At 49.6% G+C, this 16,846-nt stretch overlaps 1 protein-coding gene across 2 annotated transcripts in view; it reads right to left on the bottom strand.

Moving 5' to 3' along the window:
- Positions 1-16,846, bottom strand: part of mtd (TLD domain-containing protein mustard) — a 171,781-nt gene that overhangs the window by 152,901 nt on the left and 2,034 nt on the right. The gene's annotated exons all lie outside the window — the stretch shown is intronic.

The following is a 16,846-nucleotide window of genomic DNA, read 5'->3' as shown; positions in this document are numbered from 1 at the left end:
ATCACCGAGCCAGTGAAGCGTGTGCCTCCAACGTTTAACAAGCGCTGATGACCACATGTAACACAGCTCGCTGACACGCATATTCCTCGGTCGGCTAACTATGGAAAACATCGGGGAGAGAAATTGGTCGGGCGACGCATCCTGTCACCTGCGTATATGAGGCATGTGCGCACATCTTCCTCGTGCAGCGACGCAACTTCTCTCCGGCATCCGCCGCCGCCACGTGTTTGTTCCGCGTGTTCTGGCTGACCACCACCGCATCAGCGCGTATATACCAAGGAGGGCCGGAATCGGGCAGCTGCCGCGCTTCGGCGTGCGAAATGGCCTCGATATCCGCTTCCACACATGCAGCGACGACGATCGTCGCCGCGGTCATCTACGGGCGTGCGGTATAGCAGGAGGCCCCAATCGTTTCTCCTTGCCTTGTGTGTACATCCTCGAAGCACACATATATTGTTCGTTTACCTTCCCCGGCTGACTGCACGCCGCCGACCGGCGACGTGAAAGCAACGCGCGTTTCATGCGTGTATATACTACTACGAACGCATTTCCGCCTTATTTGGCGAGCATCGCAACCTGCATAACTCAAAAAACCAATATGACCAAGGAACACCGCGGAACGATCGCGCGCTCTCTCGTTGAAGCGGTGAGCACACTTTCTTGCAGTTGGTCCGTCGCGATCGCGGGATTTCGTGTCTGTATATGCCTCGCCCACCAATGCACGCGAAGGTTTTAAACAACGAGCTTGGTGACATGCTGCCATCAGCCCGTCTTAAAGAGGATCATCATCATCATAATAACAATAATTTCACCACCATTCATATGGCCTCACGCATATGGCAGCTGCAGCCATGCTTTCATGACGGTGATGTCGCCAAATGATTTCTCTTACGCTCTGTGACGCAGCTCCGCACTATGAATTGAAGCCACGGTTGAAGGCGTTCGTGATAGGTCGGCGAAAGAGGCATGGTCGTCGCATACGCATCTGCGCACTCATGCCTTATGCGCCCATGAAATATCGTTGTATAAATGTACGTTCCCCGAGAGAAACTGCGGGAAATGTATAGCTCCCCCCAAGCAGAAGTAAAGATAAGTTTCTCTCCGATGAGAAAGTTTGATTATTCCGTGTCCAGGCGGAGTGAGGCAACAAGTTTTCCACACGTGAGTTCGGATGGACGTTATTCCCTATACATACTTCTGCGCAGCCCGAAAGCGACGCAAGTAAAAGTGTATATAGAACGGACACCGCTAGCCAGTCAGATGCTGCCTTACAAGCGCGAAGGATACACCGGTCGCGACGGGCACTGAAGAAGAGTTAACGTGTTTGCTCTGCAGTTCAATGTCACCAAATGCGAAAGCTCCCCCGACACCGCCACCTGAATGTATACGGTCATCACGCTCGCTTCAGCACAACGGTAGCGGGCAAGCCATGCAGCGTATCCTATCATATCGTAACGACCATAAAGCAAGCGAATGAAGGCGCGATATTTGGTGCTGATACAGCTGTAATATATGAACAAGAGGAGCACGTCACGCGCAGATGCGCGAGGAACCCGGCACGGATGACAGAAGCGTTCGCACCTAATCTACAAAGCTGGCGAGAATCCAAGCGGATATTCCTCTCGGCGAGGCAGAACGAGGAGCGGAGCTCAGGTGCCCGTTACGATCAACAACCCCGCACGCATACTTGATGATCGGTGATCTCACGTGACACATTGCGTCAATAATAACGGTATACCACCGAGAGCTCACGCTCACTAAGTTCACGCATCATCCAAATTCTGGGACCGGCTTTGTTCGTGCGCATATACACTATAGTCGGCGCACATGCGCTTCGTATTTCCGTAAAGAATATGCACACCTCTTCGAAGAAGGCTGTAACAATACCACGAGCGACTACAGCTAATGTGAGCGTACAGCTAAAGTCAGGTTAGGCGAACTTAAGGCAGCAGCTGTAGCGACAGAGACGTGTTATAAAAACAAGCATAAAAAAAGCAATGCCGTGTGGCTGTTCAAGCGCCGTCGTGACACAGTCTTCTCGAGAACTGTGAGTTTGCCCAGTTGGTCAAACATACATCGGTGCCGAACGACGGCAAGAAAACAAAGGAGTAAGTATATATCAACACACTGTCAGAGTTAACCTCGCGTTTGCGCGATGGAATTTACATCGTTATGTCGTTTATACGTGTTTCCGTGATTCTTTGCGAACGATTCCTACATCTATTTCTTTTTTTTTTTGCATTTCTGGCTATCTATACACTGTATCTCTATATACGATGTGCAGGCTGAAACTTCGAGGATAACAATATAACTAGAGCAGAAGCTAGAAGGACCGCGGTACACGAGATACGGAATGTAAAGGGATACATATCGTAACGTGGATTAGACAGCAAACGCGAGTACAGTCGGTATTGTAGATAAGATAGGGCTGAATTATCATGGTCGGGCAGGTCGCCTAATGCGCAGAGTAAATAGCCAGCGGTCCATTACAGAGTTACGAAAGGGTGTCCATTGTGAAGAGCCCGCGCAGTCGCGTACGGCAGAGAATCAGGTGATGCGATGAGATTAATAAATTTGCAAGCATAGCACGGAGATCATGCGGCTGACGCAAGACGAGTAATTGAAAATCGTTGCGTACTGCCTTCGTCTTGCAATGAATGTAAGCATTAGAGCGGCAAGTTGGGCTAGTTGCATGATGGTGGTGACGACGATAAAGGTCCGTGGAAAGCTAAAGCAAAAGGTGCATTAAACGCTCAGCGAATTTGTATACAACGACCGACTTTTATTATCTTCTTATCTTTCCTTATCTATTCTTCCCCTTTCCCCTCACCAAGTGTAGGATAGCCAACCGCGGGCACGTTCTTGGTTAAGCTCCTTACATACCCCTCTTCATTTCTCTCTCTCGCCTTGTTTTTCGTTAGGTATGTGACAGTATATGCATAAGCACGCGTATCGTCTTATCGGGTAGGTACTACATATCGCGCGGCCGGAACAAAATTCTCCGTTTTTGTTCAATGTTCGCGATTCCCGTGGCGTATTTTTTCGTCGTGCAAGTGTCGCGTGCGTGTGCCAACGTCGCCAAACAATGCTATCGTTGCTGTCTGTATCTTGTCCGCATGTTCGCCCAAATTAGCCCTCCCGCGCGACTCTATATTCACCGTCGCTTCACCGTCACCGTCGATTCAAGGTCGCTTCACCATCGCGGCGGGTCTTCTCCGTCTCGCTATATGTTATCAGCCTTTGACGCCTATATTATCAGCGATTGACGACGGCACACAGTGCCATCGTGAATCGTGAATTATATTTGCGATGCGACGCACATCAGTATAGCAGGAGGGACAGGATAAAGTATATACCTTAACTTCAGGGGTGGAATCGTACACAAGGAATCCTGCGATATACCTGTTATCGCTTCCGATCAGACCAGCGTGGCAGACAGGCTGCTTGCGGCAACGATCGTGCGCTAAACATTCAGTGGAACGAACGCGACGTGGAGCACAGAGCCGCCGTAAATCCGAAAACAACGACACGTTGTTGACGTAAAACAAATCAACAGCCATGGAAGCTGCAAATGTATAATAGTAAACAGCGCGAAGCCGACGTCAATCGTTAACGTCTTCGGGCAATACGCATCCTATACGAGTTCCATCTTTGTAAACAAAGTGGTGTGGCCACATTACAGGTAAATTGAGCCAGACGAACGCTATACGCGCCTTCTCCAATATATATATATATATATATTGTGAGCGCTATTTGTGCATATCGTCGTCGTCATTTGTACGTACGACTCGTCATCTTTTGGCTCGTGTGGTGCTTCGGCTCTGTCCCGGGCGGCTGCTCTGGAATAAAAGCAACGCATGCATCGCTCGACGTCTCACAATAAGCATATATTCACCGCATTGCTAAATTATCTTCGCGAAGTAAAACTCGCCCTGAAGTACTCGTCTCGCGTTACTGGAAAACACGCGTCGTAAAGGTTATCTTACATTTATTTAACGTGCACGATTAACGCCGCTGAATCTTCGTGACGTCGCGTTCTGCAGCTCGCCGTAAAAGCACGGGAATCTCGTGACCGTGACGTTCCCAGCAAAAGAGCTGACAACGCCCGCATTCAAACGACAGCGGCGGAAAGACGGAAAGAGACGCTTCGTGCATTCACGTTTCCCTCGCCGCGTGCCCCGCTGTTAAAACATCGGCCCACTAACGTCACCTCGTCACGGCTTCGAGCACCCACGGCCTTTTTGTATGCACTGAAGCGCACGTTGTGGGTGGCCTTGTAGGTCAACAAACATCTGAAACATTATAACCAGAATGCACAAGAATAGAAGGACAAATAACACGACAAAGAAAGCGGTGTGCCTCTTGTTTTTTTTTTCTTTTTCTTTCTTTCTTTCATCCCCCACGCGGTGGCTCTTGGCTACGGCGTTCTGCTGTTGAGCACAAGCCTGCATTCCGATGGTAATGGAATGCGAAAACATTCTTGCACCGTGCTCTGGGTCCACGTTAAAGAGCCCCAAACGGTCAAGATTATACTTCAGGCCTCCACATATAGCATCCCTCATAACACAACTATGCAGCTTGTGTAACTTAAATCCGAGATATTTCTTAATATGTGTTGCTTTAGGCCTACAAATATATGATGGTTTACTTCGATTTTTCTCCGTAAATATTTTGTGTTATGATTTTCTTTTGTTTTTTCTTAATCGAATGTCGAACATGGTGCGTTTGGAATCAGCACCACCTATGCATAACGCAAGGCCAGCGAGCTTGGAGCCGCAACGGTCACAAAAGATAGACTGACGTTTAAACTGCAAAGCACGGCGTTAGGAATGTGCGAATCCCATAAGCACCGCTGGCTCGCTTCGTGCCCGTCCTCGTTCATATTGAGTGACGACATGGTGCAGGGCCAGAACACCTTGCACTACACGTGCGGCTTGTTACTACAGTGCTATAGTGCGTACGGAGAAGCAGTCGTTTAGAAACAACCGCTGTGCACGCTTCCGCGTGCGTGCGGATGCACGCACTATTTCCGTCGCGGAAGCAGCCGACAAAAGGCGCAGCGCGGGCTTCTCTGTTACCGCTCGGTCGCAAACCCGTGCGTCGTCGTCCCGCGTCTTTCCGCGTGGTCACACAGCGCACAATGATCGTGCCCGCACGCATCACCAACATAAAGGCTTAGTACACACATAGAGCCGCCGGCAAACAAACGAAGCAGCGGGGGCGAGAAGACGGAGATAAATGACGAGAGACAGACTTGCTTCCGCAAAGCGTGATCCGAGCGCTCCCTTTGTGTCAAGGGGGGGGGGGATTCCCCGCCTTGGATGAAACCCCGATGAGACAGTGAGCCACGCGGAGCGGACTCTGAACACAATTAACGACCGCAGGTTCGGGCAAAAGAACCGAATATGATTACATAAACACGTTGTTTGTGTCGCATATGATCTCGCCTTGCCCACTTGCCCTTTCCCTGAAGCGATCGAATCTAGACCAGCAGGCGGGCGGTGAACAATCTTTTTCACGGGGACGGACCCTACACAGCGACGTCCAACGCAGACCGAAATGTTATATATAACCACCTTAAATACAAAGCGACGGAACGAATACGGTACAGAGCGAGAGTCGCACATTATATAGTGCGGCGGGAAAGCTGGTCTCAGCCAATAAACGTGCCCCCTGCACCGCGTGTTTCTCCGCGTCAAAGCGTGGACAGCCGATCTGCTGTACGAACCTACACAAAAGCGCCGCTTGCAATATACACACACACGCATGTACACACGTGACCGACTCATACTCTCAGCAGGCTTGAGTATTGTAATAAGCAGACACAGAGGCGTGGCGTTCCCATGTTCCAGGGGTGGGGGTGGGGAGGGGGGCAGAACTCGTGTGGCAGCAGAAATAACCATGCATTCAAGAATGCACACAAAATAAATAAAACATCGGAAGTTTATTTACGCATGGTTCATTCCTTTGTACAAAAAAAAATCTCCTTATAAAATTGTGACATTGAAACCTCCTTGTAGCTGCCCAAGGTTTGTGGTTCGAAAGAGGGAGGGTGGGAGGGCTCCACCGTTTTCTTTTGTAATTGACGCTTATGAGCAGATACATTAAACATTGCCTGGTCTGAACGGCTCTCAGAGGCCACGAATTGAAGCTATTTTCGCTCGGATCCGCTTCTCCCGCCGCTTTCGCACGGGCTTCATTTCCACTCTGGCGTTTGCGGAACGCTCATGAGTCGGTTCTGCGCCGATTTCCTCGTAACACCCGTACGAACTCTGTCTTAAACTTGGCTTTCAATTACTCCATCTTTGGCACTTAATTTATGTAAATTATAATTGTTCCATGTCCTTAAAAACGTGGAAATCATATCACTAATTCTTTGACTCCCTTCACGCAAAATTTTATCCACCTATTTCTTCCCGTTCAACCACTCACAATTGGCGAAATAGGACTGACGTTACGTTAGGCACGTTGCTTACAAACGCGTTTTCGCAGGCACAACGGCTTATCGCGCTACAGTTATTCCTAAATTCGTATCAATTATGTTCACGCCACAATTAGATCACATTGCGCACTAAACCCTGCGAAGCCGTTCCAAGTCCCAAACTGCATGGTGGCAACACGGCTTGCACCATATACCATCAAAACGGACGCGTGCATTGTACACAAAGGGCTTGCCGAACTGCCATGTGAGACCACGCAGGCGCGGGCGAATCGAAGAGTCGTTGCTCCCGCCGAGCAAGCCTATACGTACACGGCTCTAGCGCGCTCCTTTTTTTCGAGCGATATCTCCGCTCGAATCGATCGATTCTTTGTCGTTGCTTCTCTGGCGCCAACAACGCGAGGTTCCTCTCCTGTGCAAAGCCAATTCACCGCAGACAAGAATGAAAGCGAAGCGGTCGGCCACCGAACTCTCTCCTCTCCACGCGTCTTCTCTCCATCTTCCATCACACGCAAGCGCCATGTCCGCGCAAACACATTCACACAAAGTCCGATTCAACGAAAAGCAAATTGCCAATTCGGGGAACTGCAAGTTCCCTTTGCTGATAGTCGGATGAATGGCACCTATACATACCTCGCGGATCTACGGACAAGTCCTCTGTCTAATATACACTGGCCCGTACATGCCATCTCTTTCTCTCTCACTCGAACAGGCTCCTTTTAAGACTGCGGAATAACGAGATTGTCGAATCGGATATTCCAGAAAGGCGACCTTCTAATATCGAATATATCTCATTTCTAAACAAAGTGAAGTACAAAGTTTGTGTGCAGCCAGTTGCGTAAAGAAGAAGGAGAAGCTTATTCGCGTTATTATAGCAACTGGACCACAAGTGAGAAGCTTATAATTGAGAAAACAACTCGAATGTGATGATCGTGCGATATATCATGCACCTCTGGATGAAAATAAACATGAAAACAATGAAATGAAGGAACAGCAAGCGTCACTAGGGGCGGTATTCTGTAAGAGTCCACCTAGTGGACTGTGTATTTCGGTCGCTGCTGATTGGCTAGGGCCGCTTGTCTCCTCCTCGCTCGTACAGCTGCATCCAATCAGCAGCGGCGGAAATGGACAGTATAGCTGGACTCTTACAGAATACCTCCCCCCCCTCAGGTGCACCTCCCCCCCCCTCAGGTGCCCCCTCAGGTGTTCTGCAAAGTGAAGGAGCTAAATGCAATCGCACCGTAAATCGTTTTAAAGGAGTCTAAGTCTGCCGTGTTTTAGCAAAATAGTTGTTTTGCTTAAATCGAGACGAACAAATTCGTAGGCGGCCTATAACGTAACAACCACGGTAATGACTGTGCAGAAGTGAATGTGATCTCCTTCCTGCATTCCCTCGGAAACTGAATCGTCTGGCAACACTAACCGCGGCCCACCTGATGCAGCATGTAGGAAGGAAATAAACTAGGCGGGAGCATTATTACGTCAAGAAACCAGCCTTGGCAAACGAACTCTCCGTGAAGCCGTTCCCTTCGCTTTTTCTCTCGCAGTATCGGCCCAACACCTGACCTCTGAGACTCTGTGCACTGGACAGGAATTACGAGCAACTACTCTGGACAGGAATGTTTGGGTCCCGGTAGTTTTTAACCGACGCGCACTTGTCCGGCTGCCCTGCTGGAGCGCTGTAACCTACCACGCGATCTGAGGTGAATTGAACTTAATGCCGGCGTTTTACGCGCCAAACCACGATTTTATTATGAGGCACGCCGTAGTAGGCGACTCCAGAATAATTTTGATCACCGGGGGATCTTTAACGTGCGTCCACTGCACGGGACACGGACGTTTTTGCATTGCACCCCCCACCGAAATGCGGCAGCCGCTACCGGGGTTTGCTTCCGCGACCTCGTGCTTAGCAGCGCAACACCATAGCCGCCTACGCCACCGCGGCGAGCGATCTTTGGTGAGGGTCACGTATTGAACCTACCCGTTGGGGTTAAATCGTGTTGCACAATGCTCCATCATATAGCGCTTCCCTTCCTCGACGTCCTTCCCAAACACACTTATCCTAACCTCGTTGCTGATTGCCTGACGCAATCTGTTGCGTTCGCTGCACTGGGCGAAGTCGTGCAGGTGAATCCCAGATGACATCATAGACGCATTACTAAAGCAGTGTTCCGACAGTATTGGAGGCAGCGCTGTAAGTTAGCGGACACTACAGGGCCTGCACACGAAAGAGTCTGAACAGGCTCCAAGTCCTGCGCATGCGCCGTTCTGTTCACTCTGTTTACCGGGAACACAAGGCAACTTTCGAAATCTCTATATTCACAGATTCTGTGGCAGTTGTAGCAAGTAGAACATTTTGTAGGCGCGCGCGCGCGCTCGAGAGAGAGAGAGAGAGAGAGAGAGACGGAAGGGGTGCAGGCAAAGGTACAACTTTGTGCAACAACCCCCCGAAGTGGCTCAGTGGCCATGGCGTTCTGCTCTTGAGGACAAGGTAGCAGGTTCGATCCCAACCGCGGCGGCCTCATTCCGACGGTGGACGGAATGCAAAAACGATTGTATACGGAGCTTTCCACGGGCGCACGTTAGAGCACGAAGTTGACAAAATTAATTAGGAGAGCCCTCCACTACGTCGTCCATCCCCCCGTGCAGTTCTAGTACATTAAACTCCACAGTTAAATAAATCAAAATAAGAACGAAAAAGAAAACGTTTTGTAGTGTTCCCAGTTCTCTAAGATGATATCCGCAAAAGTAGGAGCCGTATATGCCTATAACAACGCTATAACGACCGGCTACCGTGGCACAGTGAATCAGGTGTGCAAATTCCACCATCTCGAATTTACGACACAAACTATGCCCACGCCGCCGCCACCAATACCGGTGTAACAGCACTAACAGCAGCAGCGGCGGCGGCGGCGGCAGCGAACACGACAAAATTAAAGAACGCGTTCAGCCCTCGTGCCCGCGACTGGCCCAGCTGTCGCGCTCTGACAAAGGGAAGCGGGCGCAGTCATGCACTGCGCGGGCCGGCTGTGTCAACGCGGCAAGCGAGGCGAATGGACCAGCGCACAAAAGGGAAGCAGCGGTAACAGCGCGGGCCAAAGCGTAAAGCCCTCGCCACTCCGAGGCGCTCCATATAGCACGCTCATGTAGTACGCGCGCGCGCACACACACACGAACGTAAGTCAATGGCCGAAAAACAGGGAACGCGTCGCGTGTGCAGTATACAAGTGGGCGCACGCATATACAGGTATCGATACACGACCGCGCGCGAGCGCTGGTAGAGAAAGGAAGCTGCCGTCGGAACCCGCGCAAACCGGCTGCAGCAGAAGAGAGAAAGAAAGTCGCGCAAATGCAGGTGAGCCCACCGATCACATCAGTGGGTGAGCCCCCCCAGGTAGCATGCATATATGGACAAAACCACACTGTTTTCGAGCGTGTATACGCGGAACAGCTTACGCTGGCGAGGAAATGACAACGAGCACCGCACGAACAACAAGCAGTGCGCCCCCCCCCCCCCCTTTTCGAGAACGTATATAAAACGTGGTGATCACAGGTTCTTCGATTCGCGTCGTGCGCTTCGAGCAACGCGAAGAACGACGCGATCAGCACGCGCTTGTGTCCGATCGCATAATACACGGGGACACCCGTCAAAGCCTGCGCAGATCAAATCAGAAATCGGGACGCGTACACGCCCTTGCGCGCAACCTGCGCCCGTGCTGCGAACGCCGCGCTTTCATTTATTTTTTATTTTATTTTTTGCCTTCCTCGATCCCACGTCTCGTTTATAGAAACATCGACCTCACGGCGCGCCTCGCGGAGAACCGCTGGCGAGTGTCCGTGCGACCGTCGAGTGGTAAAAGCATTGCCAGATGAGCACAACGCCGAGCGTGTTCCCTTATCGAGGGACGCTTTCACTATCAGTTTATTATTCTTTAAATACAATGAATGAATATACAGGCGAGGGTCGCAAAGTCAAAGACTGCAACGGGACCCTCGGAACCCGCGCAATCCAGTAACGTTTCGGCTGAATGAAAGTCGGGCGCACGCGCACCTGTGACCAGTATTACCTGGAACATTGTGCAAGAGAGAGAGGAATGAGCAGAAACCATCGGAGGATGATGGTCAACGTCAAGCGATAGCTCCCAGGCAGATTTGCTGAGACACGCGGCTGGGACACTCGTCGGCTAGCTCTGCACTGGCGTCGCGTGGGCGCTGTGGCGTGTGCGGAGGTGTCCGAGCGTACACTCAGAATTACCACGCGGCGATACGAACGACACGCTGATGTCCCTGCACGTATACTATAACGGCCACATACTTTCAGATATCCAGATGACGTTACGTCAAGAATTGTATGTGCTGCAAATTAATTAATTTATCTATTTATTTATTCGCTCATTCATTTAATTGTTATCTTACGTTTACGTGCCAGCCAGTACGCCAGCATATAGCGTCGTCATGCTCAACATTATGTGGTGTATACACAGAGCCAGTTGTGCGTTTCCTTTCGTCGCTCGAAGCGGGCATGCATGCAGGCCGGAGCAGCACACGGCGGGAGATGACACCGTGAGTGCGGCGCCGTATAACCGCTATATCGCAATAAAGGAAGAACCGGCTAAGGCAATGGCGCGCCATAGCCCGAAGTTCACTGAACGTGCCCGCGCCACGACCGGGGGTTCTCCAGTGGCTGCGACTTTCTGCTATACAGCACAAAGTCGAAGGTTCGACTCCCCGCCGCGCCGGCTGCGTCGCGATAGGGCCGGAGAATTGTGCAATACATATCCTACCCGGTAACACTTCAATTGCTTTCAGCATAACATGCGTGGTGAGCCATACTCACGGCGGCGGCGTCTCAAAGCACGCGGCGATCGTCTTGATATATGTATGCTATTATATATAGCATGCTATATTAATATTTATTTTACGGATCAGCTTAGCGTTGACGCCGCAACTGAGACAGTTGTACTTACAGGACTCCCCCACAATTGTCCCGAGAAGCAGAAACACGAATTAACGCACATTGTAACCCGGGGGAGAGAGAGAGAACTCCTCAAAGAGGGTCTTCAGCTCATGCACGTCATGAAATGTTTGCACCCTTTCCTTGCCGTAATGCTGCGCGCCCGGTACTTTCAGGTAACCAACAGCGTGCGTGTACGAGCGAGCCATGGCGTTCTTGAATGGAAGGTTGCGAGAGCGGAATACTAATGAAAGGAAATGCGCGAAAGATATACAGGTGACGCTCAATGTTTGTGCTCAACGCGGTTCAACGTTTACTTTGTGGGAATAATCGTGTTTTATTTCCTTATTCTTTTTCGTACAAAATAAAATGACAAAATGGCCCTATTATTATTATTACTATATAAGTGTTCTATATATATATATATATATATATATATATATATAGTTTCTTTTATTTTTCGTTGTTGTCATGCCCGTGTGCCAGAATTCCGACCTTAGGGTTGTTCCTGGGCAAGTTAAATGACTAAAATAATAGGCTCTGTAGTTTCACGTGCCAGCACCACGATCTGATTATGGAGGGCGCCGTATAGTTGAGGGGACAGCGGATTCATTTTTGACCAAACCGGGGTTCCTTAGCGTGCGCCCAACGCACGCTACACGTGCGTTTTCGCATTTCGCCCCCCCACAGAAATGCGGCCTCCGGATTTGATCCCGCGACCTCGTGCCTAGAGCAGCGCGACGCCGCCGCCACTAAGACACCCACGGCGGGTAAATAACTATAACTTACCGACTTATTACTATTCGGATCACCGCAAAGCGGCCCCGCCCAACGACTTTGTACGCGTACGACATCACGGCCGCCACCGCCCGCCCACCCACCCACCAACGCACTCCGGGCTCGTGGACAGGACCGGGGGGAAAGGCCTCAGTGTGCGATATATACGCTCTGTAGCCCCGCTCCCATTAGCCAGCGCGCTCCTCAGCGCGCGAGCCTCAAGTCAGCCTTGACACGACCGCCCTTTCTTCCTCCCCGAAGACAAACACCAAAAACCCGCTACGCCGCGCACGACGACCCTGCGGCGCTGGTCTCTCCCCCCCCCCCCCCCCCCCCCACACACACACACTTCATTGAGCCACTACGGCGGGATGGCCGGGCGGGACGGGTGTCGAAACACCCACGGCTTCATTTAATGTCGACTGGCGCGACGCCGCGGCGCGATCGCTGTTGCTCTGCGACCCCCCGTTACGTACCACGGTGTCATTGTACTCCCTTCGGCCGAGCGGCGCATTTCAACGATGACCCGATCGTGTGCTGGGTTGCCATTGCGTTTCCAACGAAAACGCTGAACATCAAACGCACATGTCGGAATGCAGACGTGCAGCGAAGCGGTTAATTGAAGGAGTAATACACTGAGATGGTTACTTGCGACTCTTCACGATTTGCATTAAGTGAAAGTCCTGGACCTCGAAATCCATGAAAAAAAAAACTGGCATGTTTCCGAGAGCTTTCCGAGAGCCTTGAATAATTTATTATAATAGCTTTTCTACGAACCACGGCCCGATGTAGCAAAGAGACCATCGTGCGGGCCGGAGCGAGCGCCAGAACTACGGTCCATGCACCGTGCCAAAACGTCGCGACGTCTTGCTCTCACGTGACCACCTGTGTCATGACATCACGACATATGGCAAACTAAACCGAAACTTGCCATATTTTTCCCCCGTTGCGTTTCGAGGCCCAGAACCTTCATTCGACGCAAGAAACGGAAAAATAATTATTAACGGAAAAATAATTAAATAACGGAAAAAAACTGTCGCGTCGGTACTCCTTTAAATGGTGTACAACTAAATGCGATGCGTACATTCGTGTTTATTTCCATCCCGTGCAACGTGCAAAAAATAAAAAAGAAACGATGCTCGCATTTATGCGCTATGCATCGTCTACAAGCTATGTGACGAAATGCAAACACCAAATCAGACCTATGCACATCAGTGTGAGACGGCGACGCAGCGATGTCACTGGGTTGAAAACGATGTATGATGATCGAGGTGATGCGAGGTAATAGTTGTATGCACAGGGAGACAGAGAAAATGATAAATGAAAGGCAGGGCGGTTAACCAGGACTGATGTGCCTGCAGGGAAGTGCAACACATGTATACACCCATTGTATCCCAGCGACCCCTTCGCATTCTGGAGGAATGGCCAAGAATGCCCTCACACCCATTTGTACGTAACCGCGTACCTAAATGGCCTCAGAACGGCGTACAGCCTAAAATAAGAAATTCAAGAAAATAAATAAAAAGCCGTTGGATGAAACGCGCGATCCCATTAAGAGGTCCGCATGCTTTAGGAACACCTGTGGGTCGACATTGTATGTAAACGTATTATGTCGTGATTTATTGTTAGGTATATATACGCAAAACAGAGGCACGCTCACTGGCACCAATTTGTCGGTCAATATTCCACGGCAATACATATAAGGCGGTTTATACTTAAGAGCTTGCACTGTTGTCTATGCACAAGTACGCATGACGGTCGCTTGGGGATGATGTGCTTGGAATTGCCAAAACTTTTGTTCTTTTATATCCAACTTAGCGACTTTGCGAAACGACAACTTTCAACGAAATATAGGCTAAACCCCATTAACGCGATTTTGTGCGCGACAGCGACGAGCGACGGGTTCGCGCGACGGATCAGGCCGTCGCTTGAGCAGATCGCTCGGTCTTGTCGCGCGATCGCTCGGTTTTGCAAATCTAGAATTCGTCGCTCGTCGCCCGGAAGTGCTATGAGCGACTAGCCAATAGCGCAAAGCCGGAACTGGATGTACATTACTCCAGTACTTCCGATTGTCGCACGGAACGAGCAAACGATTGAATTTTTATAGGTGCAAGGATAAGAACCTACTGCAAGACTTTCAGAAATATTTTAAGCTGCTTTTTTCAGTAAAATACATCAACTTAAGTTAATAAAGCACGCGTCACGCTAGTTTCGGCGCCTATATTGCTGCCCTCATACCGGCAACACTGGGGAGACGTCGCTCGAAGTCATCGCTCGCATGGGGTGCAACTTGTAGGCGACGAGCGAACGCGACAGCCATCTCCATCGCGTCGCCGTTCGCTGTCGCGTGCAAGATCGCTTGCATGGGGTTTATACTTATCGCGTTATATAAATGCGACGATTCGTATATCGACTGCGCATATATACGCGGCGAAGTCGATCGACCGCCTTGCTGCGCTCAGAAAAACTACATAATGTATGCGTTTTAAGTTACGTAGCTACAGAAGGGTAAAGAGTTAGTATAAACAACACCACAAGAACGTCCGAAGCCAAGAGCACGAACACGCGGGCACATCCATGATGTACACTACGTATATGCCGAACATTCCCGCGGTATAGCTGAACGTTCGCTCCGCCAGTTTTTTTTTTTTATATATAGTAATTATTTCTGTAGGAAACTCTGCATAGGCTGCATACTTGCACGGTGTAATGGTGCCGGTGCTAAATTACACGCAGCGAAGAATCGCCAACAGGACGCGTGAACCGAGTTGTGGGGCACGCGCGCTCGTTGCCGAACGCCAACCGACGCAAATACCACCCCAGGAGGTATTTAATAATAAAAAACCAACCCCTCGTGTCCACCTATACACTTGCGCTACAGGTGTATTGGTTAACAGCCCTGTTCTCTACGGAATCACTAAAAAAAATAATAATAATAAACGCTATTGAAATATCCCAGATGCAACAAACATATGCCGTGAGCGCACCATTCCTTTAATATGTATAGAGTAAAGCGAAATTAACTTTCTCGAAACGTTCGGCTATTAGCTTGCATTGACAATCATCTTCGACGGTCTCTGCGCAAGTTCTTTTATTGAAAGAAATACAGAATCTATACAATCGTGATGGGTAAAGAAAAAGGGGGACGTGGTAGCTTAACACCGTGATAAAGAGCTCGCGTTCTTGACGACCACCCGTCACATTCTCGTTTCTAATCCTTGTTGACAGCTTAACGTGACCTTTTCTTTTTCTTTGCTTATCACGACTGCATACCATTCTGTATTTACTAAAGAAAAAAGCATCCGAGAAATCTAGTTGCGAGCAAGCGCTCGTGTGGTGGTCTTTGAGTCCCTGTCCCTTTCGCGCACTTTTTTTTCCCCACTGTGACGCAGTGATGGTCAAGGGGGGGAGAGGGTGCGAATATTTGATATTTCTAATGCGAACTGAAAATTTGATTTCGCATCAAACCATTTATTCGATCTGTGATTTCGATATTCGATTTCATCGGATATTCGATTGCGGTCGAATGCGCAGGGTTATAGTACATACTAGCACTGGAGCCATAGAAAAGGGCCGATAAATATGCCCGTTGTAAGCCAACCTGAAAGGTTGACCAATTGTGCTAACTTTTTTAGAAGCCGTTCAATTTAAGTAACCTGCGACTAACAATAGAGTATGTAGAAGAAACTAAAGAAGAAAAAGAAAGAAAGGACGAAAGAAAGAAAGAGAAAGAATAATCAGCCCCTCTTGACGCTGTCTTTTTTTTTCTCTGTTTCGAGAAACAAGACAATATTCGAAGTCCGTATTTTTAGAATATTCGTATTTAATTTAAATCATGAGGAAAAGCGGCCGGGACGAACCGGCAAGTGGGCAAAGACAAGTTCTAGATGGAACAAGTAATGAACACTAGATTCGATGGCAACTAAAAAAAAAAAAAGAATCTGTAGAAACGCCTATTGATATTGCTACGGAAGGATAAAAGAAGAGCAAGGAAGAAGATCGCGAGACGCTGGCTGCTGCGTGTTGTTGCTGATCAGCCATTGTTAACTACACTGACTCTGCTTGTGTATACATTGTAAATACAGTCTTTCTGTACTCCCAACATCCCTGTAATAATATGTGAGGCAAGCCGACGGAGATAAATATTCGCGACTAGCCACACGATTCGAATGAAATGATACCTCGATTGCTGGTTGCAGTACGATCGGGCCCATACAGGCCCGCGCACATGTGGACAAGCACGGACATATACAGGCAACGAGCACATGGACGATGACTCGGAGTTTAGACTGAAACGCAACAATGCTTGCGACAACCTTCTGCGCATGTGAGCGAAAAACCATCCCGCATCTGAAAACATTGCGCGATGCGCGTGACTCGTGTAAATGCCATTGCGACTGTAACGCATGTAGTGCACTGTACTAAGTGCGCTTTGCTTAGCTCTTCCCTAACAACCCATGACGCGGTGGTGCCAAAACCACAATCAATAGGATCTTAAGTAATTGCGTACTTACATATGATAGCCACGCGTACAGTGCGCGGCAGGATAATTAAGCTGCATGCTCGTTGCCATTTCGCGTTGGCCGTCATTTCTACGGCACCAGCGGTCTTGTTTGCCTGCTCTTGCGTACGCCCGCGTCAAAAGTGGTGCTATTAGAACAGCGTGGTGTATCAAG

Source organism: Dermacentor variabilis, chromosome 4 (assembly GCF_050947875.1).
Source record: "Dermacentor variabilis isolate Ectoservices chromosome 4, ASM5094787v1, whole genome shotgun sequence".
In the NCBI taxonomy this organism is placed as follows: Eukaryota; Metazoa; Arthropoda; class Arachnida; order Ixodida; family Ixodidae; genus Dermacentor; species Dermacentor variabilis.
The sequence above is the reverse complement of the archived record's forward strand: the minus strand, read 5'-3'. Positions and strand labels throughout refer to the sequence as shown.